Source organism: Balaenoptera musculus, chromosome 11 (assembly GCF_009873245.2).
Source record: "Balaenoptera musculus isolate JJ_BM4_2016_0621 chromosome 11, mBalMus1.pri.v3, whole genome shotgun sequence".
NCBI lineage: Eukaryota > Metazoa > Chordata > Mammalia > Artiodactyla > Balaenopteridae > Balaenoptera > Balaenoptera musculus.
Genome location: NC_045795.1, coordinates 34,995,902 through 35,014,288, shown reverse-complemented (window position 1 = coordinate 35,014,288; position 18,387 = coordinate 34,995,902). Strand labels below are relative to the sequence as shown.

The following is an 18,387-nucleotide window of genomic DNA, read 5'->3' as shown; positions in this document are numbered from 1 at the left end:
CAGCATGGGCACCATCCGCTTGCTCACTCCTGGGAGCGTGGGGGTAAACAGAGAAGATCCAGACTCACCCTGAGGATGGTGTCAGTCATGGAGGAGACAGTTGTTCTTAACTAAGGCAATTTCCAGTCCAGACCAGCAGATGGATCACAATCACATTTAAGAAAAAAAATTAAAAGCAATTTTAAAAAGTATGAATAAGAGCTATTGTAAACGGCTCAAACTCTGTACGTAAGCAATGAAGTAAGATGAACTGACTGGTACTGAGTTGGAAAAGCTATACAGAGGCAGGGAGTGTGGAACATAATTTAATAAAAAGAAACTTTTTTTTCACGCACCCACTCCCAAAGGAGAAATGGAAAAGTTGTCAGGGTGTGGACCAGGGCTTCTAATTAGCTGTTCTGTTCTTCCTGATTTATCCCCTTTCTTGCCCTAGCACCTTCCTGGCACTTAGTGTCCCATGAAGGGACTTGGTCGAAGGAGAAGTCTCCCCACCTACCCCCAGCACCTGACTTCCCAGCCGGCTCAGACCAGGGGAGGAGGGAGGAGAAACCCACCCACCCCCTAGGTCACCACTTCTGCCTCCTTGACCCTTACATGTTTGCAAAACAGAGGGAGCCCTGAGGAGGCTCCTCGCCAGCGTTAGAAACAGCTACCCTCATTGTCTGCCTCGCCCTGCCGGCTGCGCTCTCCCTTCCTCCCTCCCCTGCTTTCTGTCTGAAAGTGTGAAAATTACAAATCCCAAGGAACTGCAATCAGAACTCTACCTAGGGAGAATTCAGAGTATCCTTGCCATAAATATCCCGCTCCAAGACGCCTGACGTCAGAGCGGGGCGGGCGGGCGCGAGGCCGGCCCAGGGGGAGCGGCGAGGTTTCGGTCGGAAGACGGCGAACTCAGTTCAGCGCGGAGCCGGCGCGGCGGGCGGCGGGCGCGCAGCCGGGCGCGGGGCTGCGGGAGCGGCGGACGCGCCATGGGCGCCCCGGGGTAAGTGCGGCCGTCCGGCTCTCCTCCCTGCTTCGCGTCCGGGGGCGGGGAGACCGCGGGAGACTTTCCGGGGCACTTCCCCACTTCTCTCCCCCTCTACTTTCTTTCCGACGCTGAAAGGGGATTGGAAAGGCAGCGGCTCCGCGGGCTGCCTGTTTTGTTTCTCCAAAATGCTTGCAGGAGCCGCCGAGGGTACTTGAGTGGGGCTCCCCGGGCCTGCGTGCGCGTCTGCGCCGATGGGTGTGATTTGCGTGTCTATCTGGATGGGCACATCTGGACACAGGAAATGTCTTTGGAAAACTTTAAAAAACAATGTTTGTGGCTTTGAAATCTGATTCCTTGTTGTCACAAGTGGACAGACATAGCCGGTGCCCCCCAAACTGACAACTTTTTGGTGGTGGCTTTTCCCGGTTCCTTCGGGTGATTTAACTCTTTACAAGCCCCCCGGCTCCCACTTGCAAGCCTGGCTCCTGGCCAGCAGGCTGGGCAGAGGGAGCGGGGAGGTTCTTGCTCTCAGAAGCAGTGGGACTCGGGAGAGGGAAGGAGCATCCCAGGAAAGGGGTCCTGAGTGGGGAATCCCAGCACCTGCGACTGCTGCCCATCCGTCCGCCTGCTGTGGCCCTGACAGCGCCAGGCATTGCGGCTTTGACTTAACCGGGAAGGATCTGGTCTGGAGGCAGGTAATTGCAAAGGGGGGGGGGGAGGTAGGAGGAGGAGGAGGTGGTGGCCAGGACTGAGCTCTGTGTCCAGCCCTGCCGGAGAGTGGAAGGGACGTGTCTGCCACATGTGCCCACGGTGGGGGCCGTTGAGGGTTCTCTGGGAGCGCCCTGGTGCCCCAAACAAGATGCAAGCTCGTAACATAAAGAAACATGTCTGAGCTGTGGGGTGGAGGAAGGGGAGTGGTGGGGGAGAGGGAGAGAGATTTTTATCAAAATTGAACACAGATTGTTGAGGTCTGGGCTTGATTTAACTCTTCTCTCTCTGCCTTGGCCACTTTTCCACAGTCCTGTGGTGGATTTGCAAAGTTTCTGGGAAGGTGGGAAGGAAAAAAAAAAAAAAAAAAAAAAAATCACACCTCTCCAGGAAAGAGTCCCTGGAGATTTTCCTTAAAGCCTACAAGGGAAAGAGAGCAACTTCTCATCTTTAAATAGTTTCAAGTTTTGTGTTGCCCCCGGCCCTTCCGAGTTTGGTGTCAGTTTCTTGGATTTCTCTGAAAAGTTGGCAGAAGGAGGGAATGGATTTCCCCTAGGTCGTAGAGCGGGAATTGTGCCCTGCTGAGTGTAGGCGGACGCGGGGCTGTATGGATCCACCAGCCCTGGGTTGCCCAGTGCACGCACTGGATGTCAGTAGTTGTTCCACAAAGAGAGCCCTTTCAGCTTCATCCCACCCGCGTCTCTGGTTTTGTATTTTGCAACAGAACCAACCTACAATGTTTGGGTGGGGGGAAGATTACTGGACTCTCCGTGTGTCCTAGAAAAAAGGAGAGAATAACAATAGAGGGACAGGGAGGAAATCTGGATACAGAAACGAACCCACAGGAAGTCGAAGATTTGGGAAGGATTTTAGAAATTATACAAATTGACCCCTAGGGAAGAGCTATAAAAGACGGAGCAGACAGCAATGTCAGCTATAGACTCCTTTAACTTCAGGAGTATGTCTTCAACTTGAGTGCAGAGAAGAAGGAAATCGCGCTGAGGGCCGTGTAAACAAAAGTGCGTGTGCATGGGTAGTGGGGTACCCGCGAGATGCACGTGTAGGCGCTTGTTTCTGTATCGGTGACTGCGTGGGGTGGTCGTGGCCTCAGGCCTGGAAGCGTAAACGGGCCATTTCTCAGTTGCTCTGGGAGCTGCATCGACCCCCATCTCTCCCTTTTTAAAAACAAAAAACAACAACTGTGCTATGACTGTCTTGTTCCCTGGTAGTTGCATGCTGCGGCTCCTAACTCCTCGCTGAGTTTACAGAGCTTTTCATCCAGACCCTCAGATGTGGAGGGAATACTCGTGCCACCATCAGGACAAAAAGAGGAGAGAAACTTCTCCTGGGCCTTAGAACTGAGAAGAGAGTCAGGAGTTCAGGAAGGGGGAGGGTGTGAGGGGGGTGACCAATAGAAAGGCCGGTGGAGGTAGAGGTTTTTAGTTTTGGTGAGTGTAGGGGAGGTTGAAAGACTACTGCTTTCTGTGGGAAAATGTCCCCTCCCCAGTCTTCATTCCCAACCCCCTGTCCCCAAAGTTTTTTGACACAAAACAGGTTAAACTTTTGCCATTACTTAAGAGCCTTGGATCCAGAGGTAAAGAAGAGGGCGGGGCGAAGTGTAGGCGGTCAGGAGGGTGCAAAGATCATCAGTAGGCCCAGGCTGGCGTCTTTCTTACAGTGCAGCCGATGGAAGTAATGATTTAAATATTCCCACTCATCCCCACCATTTACACATAGAAGGCTCAGTACCCAGGGGTGGAGGGGACCCATCTGGGAATCTAGGGTGGTCTCTTGTCCCAGCACAGGACGCCTCGGGGACAGCTGAGGGTGAGAACTGGGCTCTCACCTTTTCGTCACCCTCTCTGGAGGGTCAGTGGAATCCTGACCCTTTTGAGTTTGCTCCGGGGAACATTTCACCAACTTCAGAGCCGGGATGGATTCTCAGGCCACTGACTCTTGGGCCGATATGGAAGCCTGCTCATTGGCTCTTCTATCAGCTCAAGCTTCTGGCCCACTCTTTGGTCATCTCTCTGAGATCAGAATGCTTAGGGTGCATTCTCAGGCTCTCCAGAAGGTCCAAGGGGCAAAGGCACCTGACAGAAAGAACCGCTTGGAGGATGTCCTTGGCTTTGACAGCAGATGACCCTCTAAATCTCCACAGCCAGAGTCTCTGTGTTCAGGGACCCTGTGTCCTTCGGCTCTGGACTTCAAATGCAGCCTGGAACAACGGGAAGAGTACAGACATCAGAGCAGTCTGCCCTGGGAGAGAACTAGTAACCTGGGATACGTTACTTATTCCGTCTGAGCTTAAGCCTCAGATGATATTTACCTCACAAGGTTGTCACAAACATGCTATTTATGCAAAGGGACTAAAACAGAGCTAGGAATGTTGTAGACCCTTCATAAAGGGAATCCCATAATTTTATTTTCCAGTTTTTTAGCCATCAGGAGCCCGTGTGGTTTGGAAAGGACCTCTCCCCAGATCTGGCTACGTATTTTCCATTATTGAAGGCCACTGGGTGGAGTTTCTAGGGCTCGGGTCACCCTTACTTCCTCCCTCTAGAAACATCGGCTAGTGGGGATTATCCGGGAGCGTGGCTGGTTCGTTAACCTGAGGGGCGGGGGAGGGCACCAGGCATCCTGGATATCTGGTCTGGAAACCACTCCTGTTGTTTGAGCTCTTGGGAGGGAGGGCAGCAGAGCCAGTTGTATGTGTGTGGCTCGGGGCAGCGGGTGGGAAGGTGGGAGGGAGACGGGAAGATCAAGGACCAATGGAGTCTTGAAGGACAGGCCCGAGGTCAGAGGCAGTCACTGCCCCTCAAGCGTGCTCGGGTCAGAGTGAGAGGGGAGAATCTGAGGGGTTGTAAAAATGGAAGCTTCAGCCATCTGTAAACATCTTGGTGGGCATGGGCTGGGGAGGCTGCCCCCTCCCAGATCGACACACTGTCTGCTGGCGTGGCGTGGCTGGTCCAAAGGACGGAAGGAGCATCTGATGTGGAGAAAGCAGCTGCAGGTTCTCTTGGCGCATCTCAGAGCTTCTAAGTTATCCTTCAAGTTGACATTTAAGACTTTGAAGATCGCATTTGTTTCTGCTTTGTACACACTCGCTCTTTAACCATGGCCTGGGATGACTTTTCAGCTTTTAAGAGGCTCAGCCAGTGGCCAGCTTCTCTTGAGATGGCCCAGATTGGGGGTCAGTGAATTCCTCACTCCTGGCACTATCTATTTCTCCAAACTCTCTCCTCACATTTTTCTGGTTTGTTTGTTTTCTTGTTTCATTATGAGGTTTTAAAACTGCACCGTCCAAATGCTGTGCAGTGAGGAAATGCCTTTTCTTTCGACCCGTGGATCATCATGCTAGTGCTGGGTGAGACTTGTCAGACTATGGGCATTAGCAGGTGTTGTGGAGTTCTTTCTGGGTCTCCCCCTCGAAAAAAAGAAAAGAAAAGAAAGAAACCTGGGAAAGCGAAACTCGAGGGAGTTTGGTAGCTCTTTGAATCCTGGCTGAAGAGGAGCTAAATTATTTGTAGGATGCCCCACGGGTCTGTGCAAAGAGCTTCAGAATCGACAAGACCCAGGTTTGAGTTCCAGAACCGTCGGGTCACAAGCTGTTCAGCCTCTGAGTCTTCTTCATCTGTCAAATGAGAACAAGAGGTATTCTCACATCCCAGGGTTGTTCTGAAGATGAAATGGAATAATATATGGGAAGAACCTAGCACACTGATCAGTGCTCAGCAAAATGGTAATGTCCTTCCCTTTTTAGTTCTAAGCTCATGAAAGTACGTGGGTTTGGACATTTGTCCATGAGTCAAAGTAAATAAGCCACTTATTCAAGGCTTCACAACAGTGCTTAAAGGTCAGCTATCCCTGCCTGGAGATGGAGACCTTCACTATAAAAGTGGGGCACAGATCTGCGCTCCCCATGCCAGACAAATGGCAGTCCCATGCGATGCTCTACTAGAACAAAGGAAAGACCACCAGCTCACTTACCCATAAACCTGGGCCATTAGTGAGCTGTGCATAGAGCTTGCTTTAAAAATCCCATACACTGTCTTGGGTCCAAGGAATCGAGGTCAAAACAGGGGAGGGAAACCACTGAGGTAGGACCTAGCATTAAAACTGAAAAATAATGGCACGATGACAATAATACCTGACATTTGTATAGCAGCCTACAGGTTGAAAAGCATGTGGCCTCATTTCATCCTCATAACAATCCTATGAGATGCGTGTTATCCACATTTTACAGCTCAAACTGGGGGCTTAAAAGACTTACCCTCACAGGGAGATCAGCTCAGTGCTTTGTGACCACCTAGAGGGGTGGGATAAGGAGGGTGGGAGGGAGACGCAAGAGGGAGGGGATATGGGGATATATATATAGGTATAGCTGATTCACTTTGCTATACAGCAGAAACTAACACCACATTGTAAAGCAATTATACTCCAATAAAGATGTTAAAAAAAAATCATCTTTACCTTTCAAAAAAAAAAAAAGGCTTCCCCTATTTCACACAGTAAGTGGAAGAAACAGGAGGTAAGCAGCTACCCAAGCAGTATGTCTCAACCCATCACCTGGGAAGCTTGTAAAATTATCAGTGCCTGGACCCCCCCCCCCCACCCCAGGCCAATTAAATTAGAATCTCTGGGGTGGGGGGCCCAGGCACTGATTGTTCTACAAGCGCCCCAGGTGATGTGAAGTGTAAGTTGAGAGCCACAGGTCTAAGGGAATCGTGAAGAGGACCAAGGTGAGGAATCAGGGTATCAAGCACAGGTGAAACAAACAACCAAATCATTGCTAGGATTTAAGCTCCATGAGGGTGGAGACTTGCGTGGTTCTCTCTCTACCCAGAACCTAGAACGTGCTGGGCATAAGGTAGACACTCAGTGAACACTGGCTGAATGAATGAACTACTATAGATGAGGAGCCGACAATTTCAGCAGCCAAGTCCAGCCTGTCGCCTTGTCATGTAAGTAAACAAGCCTTGTATGTTCTTGGCATGTAGCCATGGCGTTTCTTTATGTGTTGTCTGTGGCTGCTTTCATGTGAAAAGGGTGGAGTTGAGTGCTGTAACAGAGGCTGTGTAGTTCGCAGAGCTGAAAATATTTACTGTCTGGCCCCTTAACAGAAAAATTTTGATGGCTCCTGCCCTGGTTCTCAGAGTGACCAGAGCAAGGGTAGCGTAGGGAGGGTTGTTACAGCCTGGTGGTCAAGAATACGGATTCTAGAATCAGACAGACGTGTGTTGGAACCCTGTCTCCGCCACTTACCTGTTGTAAGACCTTGCATATTATTTCACCTCTCTGAGCCTCAGTTTTCTCATCTGAAAAATGGGGAGGTTAATAAGTAATACCGCCCTCACAGGATGGTTGCGAAGATTGCCAGCCCCTGGCCTAGAGTAAGCACTCAGCAGACGTTAGCTATCCCACCTGTGATGGCCGTGGTTGTAGTTCCTGGCAACTCCCCAGTATGAAGGAGAACTAAAGTCAGAATCTAAATCTAGTGTCACGAACAGAATAAGGGATGTGGTAGGAAAAATAATCAGTCGGTAAGTTGGTGGGAGGGAGAAGGACTGACGTGAGGCTTTCGAGGTAAAGGGGGTCTTTGTTTTTAAAAAAATGCATTTATTTATGTATGTATGTATGTATGTATGTATGTATGGATGGATGGATAGCTGTGTTGGGTCTTCATTTCTGTGCGAGGGCTTTCTGTAGTTGTGGCAAGCAGGGACCACTCTTCATCGCGGTGCGTGGGCCTCTCACTATCGCGGCCTCTCTTGTTGCGGAGCACAGGCTCCAGACGTGCAGGCTCAGTAATTGTGGCTCACGGGCCTAGTTGCTCCGCGGCATGTGGGATCTTCCCAGACCAGGGCTTGAACCCGTGTCCCCTGCATTGGCAGGCAGATTCTCAACCACTGCGCCACCAGGGAAGCCCAAGGGGGTCTTTTTAAGACAACACAGGTCAGGTCCCCCAACGTGTGAGTGAGGTGCTGCTTGGCTGACGGCTGTGTCAGCCAGTAATGCCCATCGTCCCTCAAGGGTTAACTTAGGCTTTATTGCACTGAGTCTAGTCACAAGCATGTCCCACCTCTATGCCCTTGTTCGTAGTTTGTTCTACATGAAAGGCCCTCCCCCAGTCCTCATCTTCCTGGGCTACTTGGCCTGCCAGGCTTGCTCAGGGGGCCCCTTCGCTCCCAAGCTCCCTTAGCAAGCCTCCCCACCCCCCCCAGTCACCCCTCCCTCCTCCCTCCCACAAACTTAGCCTGCAGCTCTGACGTAACATCTAACATGCTGCGTCACAGTCAAGGCAGGAGTCTCTGTCTTGCCTTCTGCGTGTTTGGAGTGCATTAAAGCCAAATTGCATTGTAGAAGCCACACCTGGTAGCCAAACAGTGTCAATTAAACCCTTGGTTCAACTCAGTGACAGCTGAGTTAGCTCTTGGGGAATCCGTATGGGACTTGCCCAGGAGCGAATCCCCATAGCCAACCAGATAGAGAAGAGCGGTCCAGTTTATAGACTCCGTGGACCCTTCGTGTCCTCATCCCTCTGTGCTGTGGTGGCTCCTGCCCTCTGGAACACCTCTCCTAAGGGGTAGCCAGGGACAGGGAAAGAGGGAAGAAACTTAAAACCAACTCTTTGACTTCTTGTCAGCAGATGTGGTGAGCAGTTGGGTTTTGGCTTCTCTGGGCTTTTCATGTCTATGTGCCAAAATAATTGCGAGTTGGCTTGGTGTGGTCAGCTTTCATTAGCACGGTAACAGAGAGAGGCATGGTCACAGATAATAGCAAACAGCAGATAATTCACAGCATTGCCATCCAAATACATAAGTTGGTGTTGTATAATTTTTACGGATTTTAGTGGCAGATTTATGTTGGTGGCAAATATATATTGTATATGGAATAATATTAAAATTGTTATTTTCTAATGATTAAGGAGAAGGCATAGAAAAATCTCAGCCTTAAATTAAATATTCCCTTTGAGCAACCCCAAATGGACAATTAGAAGCTGATTTCTAAAGGGGAGGGAAGAGAGGGACTGAAATAGTATTTTTTTTTTAATTTTTTTATTTTATTTATGGCTGCATTGGGTCTTCGTTTCTGTGCGAGGGCTTTCTCTAGTTGTGGCAAGCGAGGGACACTCTTCATCGCGGTGCGCAGGCCTCTCACTGTCGGGGAGCACAGGCTCCAGACGCGCAGGCTCAGTAATTGTGGCTCACGGGCCCAGCTGCTCTGTGGCATGTGGGATCTTCCCAGACCAGGGCTCGAACCCATGTCCCCTGCATTAACAGGCAGATTCTCAACCACTGCGCCACCAGGGAAACCCTGAAATAGTATTTTTATAGAGCTCCCCACTATGCACATGGCACTGTGTCGATAATTTTTTAAAATAATTTTTAAAAATGTATTCTTTATTTGATTTTTCAAAATTATGACAGTAATTCTCGCTTGCTTAAACACGTGAATCAATATCATGCAGAGATACAAAAACACAAGTGGAAAACGAATAGCATCTCCACACCCTGGGAATTAATGTTTAAAGTCTAGAGTTAATCATTCCCTATCTTTTCCTTTGTTCATACAAATACTACAGCTGTGTATACATGTATGGTGGGGTCTTGTTTGAGTGTTTTTCACCGAGATGGAATCTGCGTATATTACTCTGCAGTATACTTTTCTTCCCTTTGACCGTTTATCAAGGTTGTCCCTATGATGGATGGAACTCTTTATTTTTTTCTGATTTCTTTATGCCTAGACACACACAGCTCTATATATCAATATTTGAGATCATGCCATTCTTCTAACGAGGTTCAATTTTTTTTTATCAGTCAGTTGTTAAACGTGGTTTCATCCTGGATGATCACCAGTTTGGGTCCCTGAGTCTGACATACCAGGCATCCATCACCCAGGAGAGCTGAGTGACTGACGTACCTAGTCTGTGACCGTCCTGGGTATGGCTGCATGCTGTGTGTGACCCTTGTTTGTCCCCTAGGGAAGCTGTTGAGCATCAGGCCCTGTGGCTGCCCCCTCCTTCTCATCAGATTCAGTCTTCCCTCCTTGGGTCTCCTCAGTCACTGACTATGTAGGAAGAGCAGCAGGAAACACCAAAGACGGGTACGTTGGACTGGAGAACGGTGTTGATGGAGCAAGTCAGGCAGTGCAGGGTAATGGTCAGGTGTGTGGACCCTGCGCTCAGATCAGCGCACTGCACCCCCCGACCCCGCAGGACCGACTCCCAGTGGCAGGCAGTGCTGGCCAGCCCTCTTTGGAATTGCCTTCGCTGAAGAGAATTGCCCCAGCGGCAGTCTCTCTACGGGGTCACCTGCATTCAGTGACCAGTGGGGCCCCTCTGCCCCAATGTGGGGAAATTCTAAAGGGCATCCCAGCTTCAGGGCTCCCCATGGGGCCGGCTGAGGCCTTCACTGAGGCTCCCTGGCAGCTGTACTTCTCCCTCTGCCCGGTGCCACCTCCTACCCGAACCTCCCACCCATGAGCGATTGATTCCAAGAACCCTTCCTACCTGCCCCAGAAGTTTTACTTATTTTACGTGAAATTGTTTTGGAAGAGTCCATTGTTTTCCAGATACTTGGTGGTGGCTATGTCAGAATATGAAAAAGTGCATTTTTTTTCTTGTGCTCTATTTTGTGTGTTTTCTAGGTGAGATCCAGCTGATTTCTCTACAGATAGAGTTGTTCATAACTGGGAAGGCTGAACAAATATTTTGATTTTATTGCCAAATTTGTATTTGCCCCTGCTCCCTCCCCCGAACCCCCAATGCTAGGCTGAGAGGTGTAGGCGTATCAGGCTGGAAGCGTGACCAGATGGCTTTGTTGGCATCCTGCCTGGAGACGGGCTGGACAAGTTGCCCTTTGGGAATTCCTCTCTATCTTACCAGTGCTTCTGCTATATAAAGGGGGTGGTCTCAGGGGGCTCCTCTGGCCCACTGGGAGCCACCTTCCTGCCTGTATAGGTATTCACATCATGCCTGCCTGGGTCTCTGCCAGATCTGATTCGTCCTTACGGGGGTGTTTGTTTCTTACTGCTTTGTCCCAAGCAAGGGAGATCTTTGGTGCTGTGTATTGAACATTCCACCTTCCGGATTATGTACACTGATCGGCTGCCTGAGTGCCAAAGCAAAGCTTGCCTGCATGATGGATTCCCGATGGGCCAGACTTGGGGACCCCAACTCACAGCTGACGTCTGACCCCGTTCCTGGGGGTCAGTGTCAACACTCCCTCCCTCACTTCCCCTCAGACACCACTGCCCCCAGCCTCAAGTTCCCCTGATCAGGCAGTGAGGGAAGGGAGTGATTCCAGGTCAGTGGGAAGATCCCGCAGTATCTCTACAGTGCCAGAGGCAGCTTTGAAGTTCTTTTGAAGCAAATTCAGAGTTTCTGTGGACTTTGGTCAGTGGACTTTGGGCAGTAGAAAGGCCAAGCCATTTTAACTCTTCTTTTCTTTTTTTTTTTAATCTCCATCAATATATTTATCAGTCTGTTCCCGATCATGTGATATTGGGCTGGCAGCTGCCCAGAGAGAGAGCTAGGAATTGCCTCTGCCTTTCTGAGACACTCAGTTGATAATTTACCATTACCACTGCCCTGAACAGAGGTGATGTTATTGATGTCTGTGGCTGCCTACATGGAAGCTGGGACTTACAGCTGATAAACAGACCAGACTTCTGAGTAGAAAGCTGTGGGTCAGAGCGTAGGCACTGGCTTCAGATTCTGGCTCCACTACATGTTAGCTGTGTGGCCTTGCGTGAGTTACTTCATCTCTCTGTGCCTTCATTTCCTTACCTGTAAAATGGCTTGTTATGAAGATAAAGTTAATGCGTGATTTGGTAAAAAGAAAAAAATAGTACTTGAAACCATGGCTGTCGCATAGTAAGTGCTAGGAAGTGTTAGTGATGATGATGATGGAGATGATGATGGAGAACAGGGACCCAGCCTCATTAGCGCTATTGGCCCCGCATCCTGCACGATGCTCGGCACAGAGCTGGGGCCCGATGAGCATTTATCAAGTAAAATATGCCACTGCCTTTTGCTAAGTGTCTACTGCCTGCTTAGTCTGCTCAACTCTCTACCAAAAAATATGTTTTACATTTAGAATGTTTAGTTCATTTAAAATTTTTATTGAAGTTCGACATGATTCAGAAAAATACAGCTTATAAGTATATAGCTCAATGGGTTTTCACACCTGTGTAACCAACATCCAGATCAAGAAACACAACATTCCAAAGCTCCCACCTCCCCCGTCCCCAGAAGTCCCTCGTGTCCCCTTCTGGTTACTCCCCTTCCATAATCCTAACTTCTAACAGCAAAGATTAATTTTGCCTGTTCTTGAACTTCAAGTAAATGGAATTGTACAGTGTGTACTCATTTATGTTCATCTACTTTTGCTCGGCATGATATGTCGATGACTCCTTCTCATTGTTGTGTAGTATTCCATTATGGGACTATCCACACTTTATCCACTCTTCAGTTGGTGAGCATTTGGGTGGTTTCCAGGTTTGGGGCTGTTGTGAATAGGCCTTGCTGTGAACACTCGTGCACTTGTTCACGGGTAAAGGTAGGAATGCTTCTCTGTTGGTGTGTTCCTGGAAGTGGAACAGCTGGAACCTAGGGAATGCATATGTTCAACTTTAGGAGATATTGCCAAACAGCTTTATAGAGTGGTTGTACCATGTTTTCCACTTTCTGTAAAGATGAAGAAGGCGTTCTAACTTGGTAGTGTAGGGGCTTGAGGCCTGGTAATATCCTGGGCTTCCTGAAATGTGCATATCCTCCGAGCTCTTGGTATCTGAGAGCTCACATGTTCTAGAAATCCTCGGGGCGGGGGTAGGCATGTCCTTTTTACCAGGCACTGTACTAGGTGTTTCACTTATACTCCTTCACCAAATCCTCGTAACCATTCCATGAGCTGAGATTTGGTGTTATTAATCCCTCTTACAGATGAGGAAACAGGCTCAGAGCAATTGAATGAGATACCTAAGATCCTACAGGAAGAAACTGTCAGAGCATGTAAAACAGGTGTGCCTGCATCTAAAGCCATTTTAGGATCTGATGGTGAATCATTTTGGCTTTGGTGCTGACACCGGAGAGAAACACAGACCCGCTAGAACCTGTGCCAGCTGTGGGTGGTGGCTTTGAGAAGACGTTCTGTGAGATGGAGCAGAAATAAGGCAACTCAATGACCTTGGGAGGTCAAATTGTTTTCCTGCCCAGGGACAGCTGGAGAAAGTCATAACTTTCCTGGAATGCAAGGGCGACCATGTAATTTGCTGTGTAAACCAGGACTCTTTCAAGAGCAAAAGGGCACTAACTGGATAGGATGCTGGGAAGCAGGCGTGAATTGGGACTGTCCCAGTTTTGCTCACTCCCCTGGAAGTCTGAGCCGGCATCCCTCTCCTGGTCAGTGGACTGTACAGGTTCTTTTTAACTCTTTCAGAACACTGTCTCTCTGGACTCTGCCCTCATGTGATGTACTTCTAGTCTCCTCTGTTTATCTTAAAAATGAGTCTGGTTTTCTTCTTCCCCTCTACACAACATTCCCCGCTCAGATGGGGCTCTGACAAGGTGAGCTTCCTTTAACAGATCTTGTTACCATTGAGATGCATTTGCCAACAGACTAGAAGCCTCTAGAAGTCTAGGGCTGTGCCTTAGTCACTGTGGTATCTATGGCACTTAGCCGGGTGACAGACACAGAGTTAGCACTCCAGGAATATTTGACTGTGTATGACATTTATCCATGTGCTTGTTCATTCATTCATTCATAGTTCATAAAACCAGAGCTTAGTTTGGATTCTGTCCTCTTTTTTTGATCTGACGCCTATTCCACTGGTCCAGAAAGAAAAGTCAGTTGAGTGTGTGTGGTGGGGGGGTGTGTGTGTGTGTGCATGCACACAAAGGACAAAGAATAAAAGGGATCAACTTAATGAGTAGCAAATGCATCATGGAATTTGGTGTCAGGATCTAGGTTTGAATTTCAGCCATCCACTAATGAGCTGCACTGGCTTAGATAAGCGATGTAGCAATTTAGCATTTCTGAGCCTCCATTTCAGCCATGTGTGCAGTGGAAACGACAGTAATGCCCGGGGTAGAGGCGTGAAGTAAATCTATGATGCAGGGTATATGGAACGTGCTCAGTACACTGTAAAGTGCTGTGTAATTCCTAATTGTTAGTGGTTGTGGTGGTTCAACAGCTATTTGAGAAACACCAGTGGGAGGCGCTGTGTGCTGAGGCAGGTCCTGTGCAGTGAATCCTCCATGAGCAAAATCTACACCCCCTCCAGGGCCTCTGGTCTCTCAGTGAGGCATCAGCCCGTACGTGGCAACCCCATGTGGCTGGGAGCTTTTATTAATAAACGAGGAAGGGATCAGCAAATTCTTCAAGGTCTTAGGGATTTGATGTGGGTGTCAAAGATAAGGATGCAAAGGATAATTAATTTCTCATTAAGCCCACAGCTGCATTTTCACCAGAGCAACAGCAAGAAGCATTTAAGGGCTTATGTGTGTCCTGCAGTATCTTTGGTATACTGTGGTGGCTTCTTGTGCAGATTTCTGGGGTCAAACTGCTGGGATGCAGGTTCAGATTCCACCCTTTATTAGAATTGTAGCCTTGGGCAAGTGTGTATCCTCCCTGAGATTCAGTTTCCTCATCTGTAAAATGGTGATAGTAATAGTACCTACCTCCAAATGAGGCCAAAAGTTAAGACTTGTAAAGTACTTAGTGCAGTGCCTAGAGCAGAAGTATGTACTCCATAAACCTATGCTGTTATTATTGGCCAAATAATTTGTTTTCCATTGGAATACGAGGTACTGTATGTGCTGATGCAATACATAGAGAAGGGAAGATTGTTTTGCGATGGGGGATGATGTCAGGGAAGGCTTCGTGGAAAAGAGGCATCCCCAGGGTTGGCTTCTTTTACACCTGGAGCAAAAAGGCAAAAAGTTCATGTCCATGATTACTTTGTTCTTAAAGCTCAGAGAAGAAGATTTAGCGTGGAAGAAATTCCTTTCCTTAAGAGACATAAGTTGAATGCCTCCTGGAACTTTGCAGTTGAATACCATGTGTTCCCTGCCCTCATGCACTTCCAAACTGGTTCATCCATCCTTGTGCCAGGGACAGGGCATATTAAGATGAGTCCTCCAAAAGTACTAACGGTGTTGTCGAGGAAGGATCTAAAAGTGAAGAATACTATCCCATGTCATCAGTGCCGTGAGTGGGAGATGCTCAAAGTTGAGAAACTTAGATTCCATTTAAGAGTGTTTGGGAATGTGAAGAAGTTATGGAATCTCCTTCCCAGTTTCTGTTGTGATGATAGGATGGTAAATACATGGTGCTTCCTGCAGCAGGAGGATGGACAAATGGTTCCTGTGGTTCCTTCGGTGCGTCTGTGATGTTCACATAGTTGTGTGTCTTACAGGTAAAGGGCACAATGAACACACTCTGAACTTTTCCTAGACAGTGTTGACAAGGTCTACAGAAATGCATTTCCCACGTTGCCCAGGGATTGTTGGCATTTCTGTTTCATGGGCTTCATCTCTAATGTTATGACTCATTTAAAAAATCTCTATCTCAAAGCCAGTTTGCAAGAGGAAGTCTTCCCTCTGGCTCCGGCCACAGCTCCTCCTCCCTCTCCAAGTTAAGAAGTGATGAAATACTATCCAACTTGTTCAAACTTTTATAAATTAAAAGAAAAATTCTTTTGGTTTTTCAAAGCATGCAAATGCAATTCTAAGACTGCAGTGATGCTGTAGAATAGTAAACACGTGAACAAATGTTCAACCTGACTCGGAATCAGGGAATTAACCATAAACTGAAGTCTTAAGGAGACAGCCATTTCACACTCATCAGATTGCCACCCCCCCCAAATTATACTCCTCCCATTGTATGTAGAGCCGAAGACAACTCCCATTCACCAATGGTAGGAATTAAATTGGTACGGACACTTTGGGGAGCTACTTGGCACTGTCCAGTAAAATTGAAGACATACTTACCCTACGACCCAGTGATTTCATTCCTACGTAAGTCTAGAGAAACTCTAATACTTGTGAAAAAAAAAGACATGTTCAGCAATATTCATGATGGCATGTTTTTTTTAAGAGCTAGAAAACTACCCAAATGTCTATCATCAACCAGAAGACTGATGACGTAATTTGATTTGTATGTACAATGGAATACTACAGACTACAGTGAAAAATGAATAGACTGTGCTATAGGGATATAACCCCAGAAACAATATGAAGTGGAAAAAGCAAGTTGCAGAAGAATGCCATTGCTATTAAATCATACAAAATAATATGCTTTTATTTGCACATATTTACCTGTGTAATTAAAGTGTAAAAAAACCATTATTTTGGAATAACCACCAAATTCAGAGAAGTGGCTCCCCCTAGGGAAGGCAGGAAGGAAGACCAGGGAGGGGTACGCAGGGCTTCCATTTGTATCTGCGGTATTTTATTGCTTGTGATGGCTACACAGATGTTTATTATCTATATTTTGTAGAGAGGTAAAATATTTTCTAATTGAAAACAAGGTAATTTCTAAAAATGGGCACAAACTCCTGCTCCATCCCCTCTGCCTGTTGGCAGACACACTGTAGAGTGACTGTGAAACTGCTCTCCATTTGCTCCAGGTCCATATGGGACATTTTAGGTAGATGTGATCATCTTCAAATGGAACGTTCTCCAAACATCTATACTGGACCCTGTATGCACACGGTATTCACTGTTTTTTGAACTTAAAATCTTGACCTATTTTTTTCTGACTTGTTGGTTTGTTGGGATCATATTTTGATATGTTGGTAGAGATGCAGAACAGGGCCATAGTAATAGAAACCAAACAGCAGCTCTCTGGCTCATTCTCTAGCGAATTGCTGGAGCTTCCTCTCCTCCCATCTCTCCCTTGGGAGTTACTGGGATCCCTTGCTGGTGCTGGCAGGTGACCATGGCCACAGTCCTGACATCCCTTTGATAAGGACGTGGGACCAACATTCTCAAGTATTTCTGACTGCCTGGGTTGGGGAGGAGGAAGAATTTCCCTCTCTGCACCATAACTTCCTGGTTTCAATGAAGTTCTCCATCCCTTCTGAGTTCCATCAGTTCAGCCCTGGCTCTGTTACTCTTGCAAACATCCTCAAGTGGGAAAGCACCCACCACTGGCAATTGCTTCACTTTCTTTTACTTGACAATGAAGCCGTGCTGACTTCTTCCCTAGGTGCCTATTGAAATGCAGTCCATCCATCTCTTTTATGTGCCTTCCTCTTTTCTGCAGCCCCCTCTCCCTTGGAATCTGGTCCGAGCTCAATCCCAGTGACACATACTGTGTTGGCCTTGAGTGCCCTGTCCTGTGTTGTGCGGCCTCTGTCCTTGACCGAGCCTGTGAACCTCAATGCTCAGTGGTTCTGCACCAGTGAGCCCCCTTCTCTGGCTTGCGTGGTGCTTGCACTGGGGACTGAAGCTGGGGGTGGCTTTCCTCTCTGCCTTCGGCTTATTTATACATCATATAATTCACCTTCGTTAAATGGGAGAAAGTTGCACGAAGCTGGGACTTCGGGGAGCAAATCCTGGGTACGTGGTTGCTCTGAGAATGGACACTGTAGTCCATATCAGTCAGGCTCTGGGCAGGAAACAGTTGGCACTCCCAAAAGAGCTGAACTGATAAGAACGTAATGAGAGGGCTATTTGCAGAGAGATGAAGGGCTAAGGAGATGGTGAGGCACCCAGGGGCCAACAACAGCAGGAAGCTGTTAATACTCCTACCCCTGAAGGGGTGAGGTGTTATCAGAGCCCTGTGCCAGCTGGAGCTGAGGAGGAAGGGCTGCTTGGCTGGAGCTGTGGCCCTAGAGGAACACAGCCCCTGCCAGAGCCGTGGCTTAGCAGAGAGACAATAAGGGAATAACACCTGAGATCTCTCTCCTCCCACCCTCCAATCACCTGCTGTTGCTTCCAACTGGTCGAGTCCCAATGGGCAGCAGAAGCCCAGGAAGTTGGGTGATGCATTCTGGAGAGGCCAACCTTCCCATTCCCCCCAGGGTGGGATCGTGGCAGAGAAGGGCAGGGAATGGAGGCAGAGGGGCAAGCAGAGACTAGGCAGCACCTTGTATATTTCTATGTATATTTCTATGTATATTTCTATGCAGTCATCATGTAACTAGAAAGACCAGGTGTAATGAGAAGTCCCCTGTGATTCAACCTGTAATAGCATTTAGGCGGTTTGGGCTATGGTTTGGGGGACTGGTTGACCCCTGGCTTCGATGGGTAAGCAAGGAAGGAGGTCTGGGAGGGAAAGGAACTGAGATTCGTGGTTATGGGTCATGCATTTTGTTCCGTGCTTTGAAAAGGAAGATGATTTGAATGAGGCTCAGGGATTGGCTATTTATCATGCTCCAGGTAGTTATCATACCTTAAAATGATTGAGCTTGGTGGTCTCAGGTGGCAGGTTGTGGTCTTGAGACCTGTTCCGAGCCCAACCCAAGTGACACACACCACGTTGGTCTTGAGTGCCCTGATGGAGACGCATGTGAGGCTGAGGACGCCCTTAGCTGGAGCTAATCTTCCGGGAGTTTTCCTCCTGGCTCCACTTTAATCCACATCACTCATTACCCTCGCCCTGAGGCTCACCTGAACACATCTCACCTGTGAAGGCTATGATAAATATCAGAGGCAGCCTTGATCGAATGACCCTAATTGTGGAGACATGGTCTCTAAACACTGT

The 18,387-nt window shown here is 48.1% G+C and overlaps 1 protein-coding gene across 3 annotated transcripts in view; it reads left to right on the top strand.

Annotated features, from left to right (window-relative positions):
• The first annotated feature begins 924 nt into the window (after positions 1 to 924).
• Positions 925 to 18,387, top strand: part of DAAM2 (dishevelled associated activator of morphogenesis 2) — a 110,479-nt gene continuing 93,016 nt past the window's right edge. Inside the window, exon 1 of one of the 3 annotated variants that reach the window (XM_036868024.1) lies at positions 925 to 982. The gene's annotated coding sequence lies outside the window, so the exon portion shown is untranslated. Of the gene's footprint in view, positions 983 to 1,418; positions 1,663 to 18,387 lie in introns of those variants that run through there. The other 2 variants (XM_036868026.1, XM_036868025.1) reach the window with 2 other exon arrangements.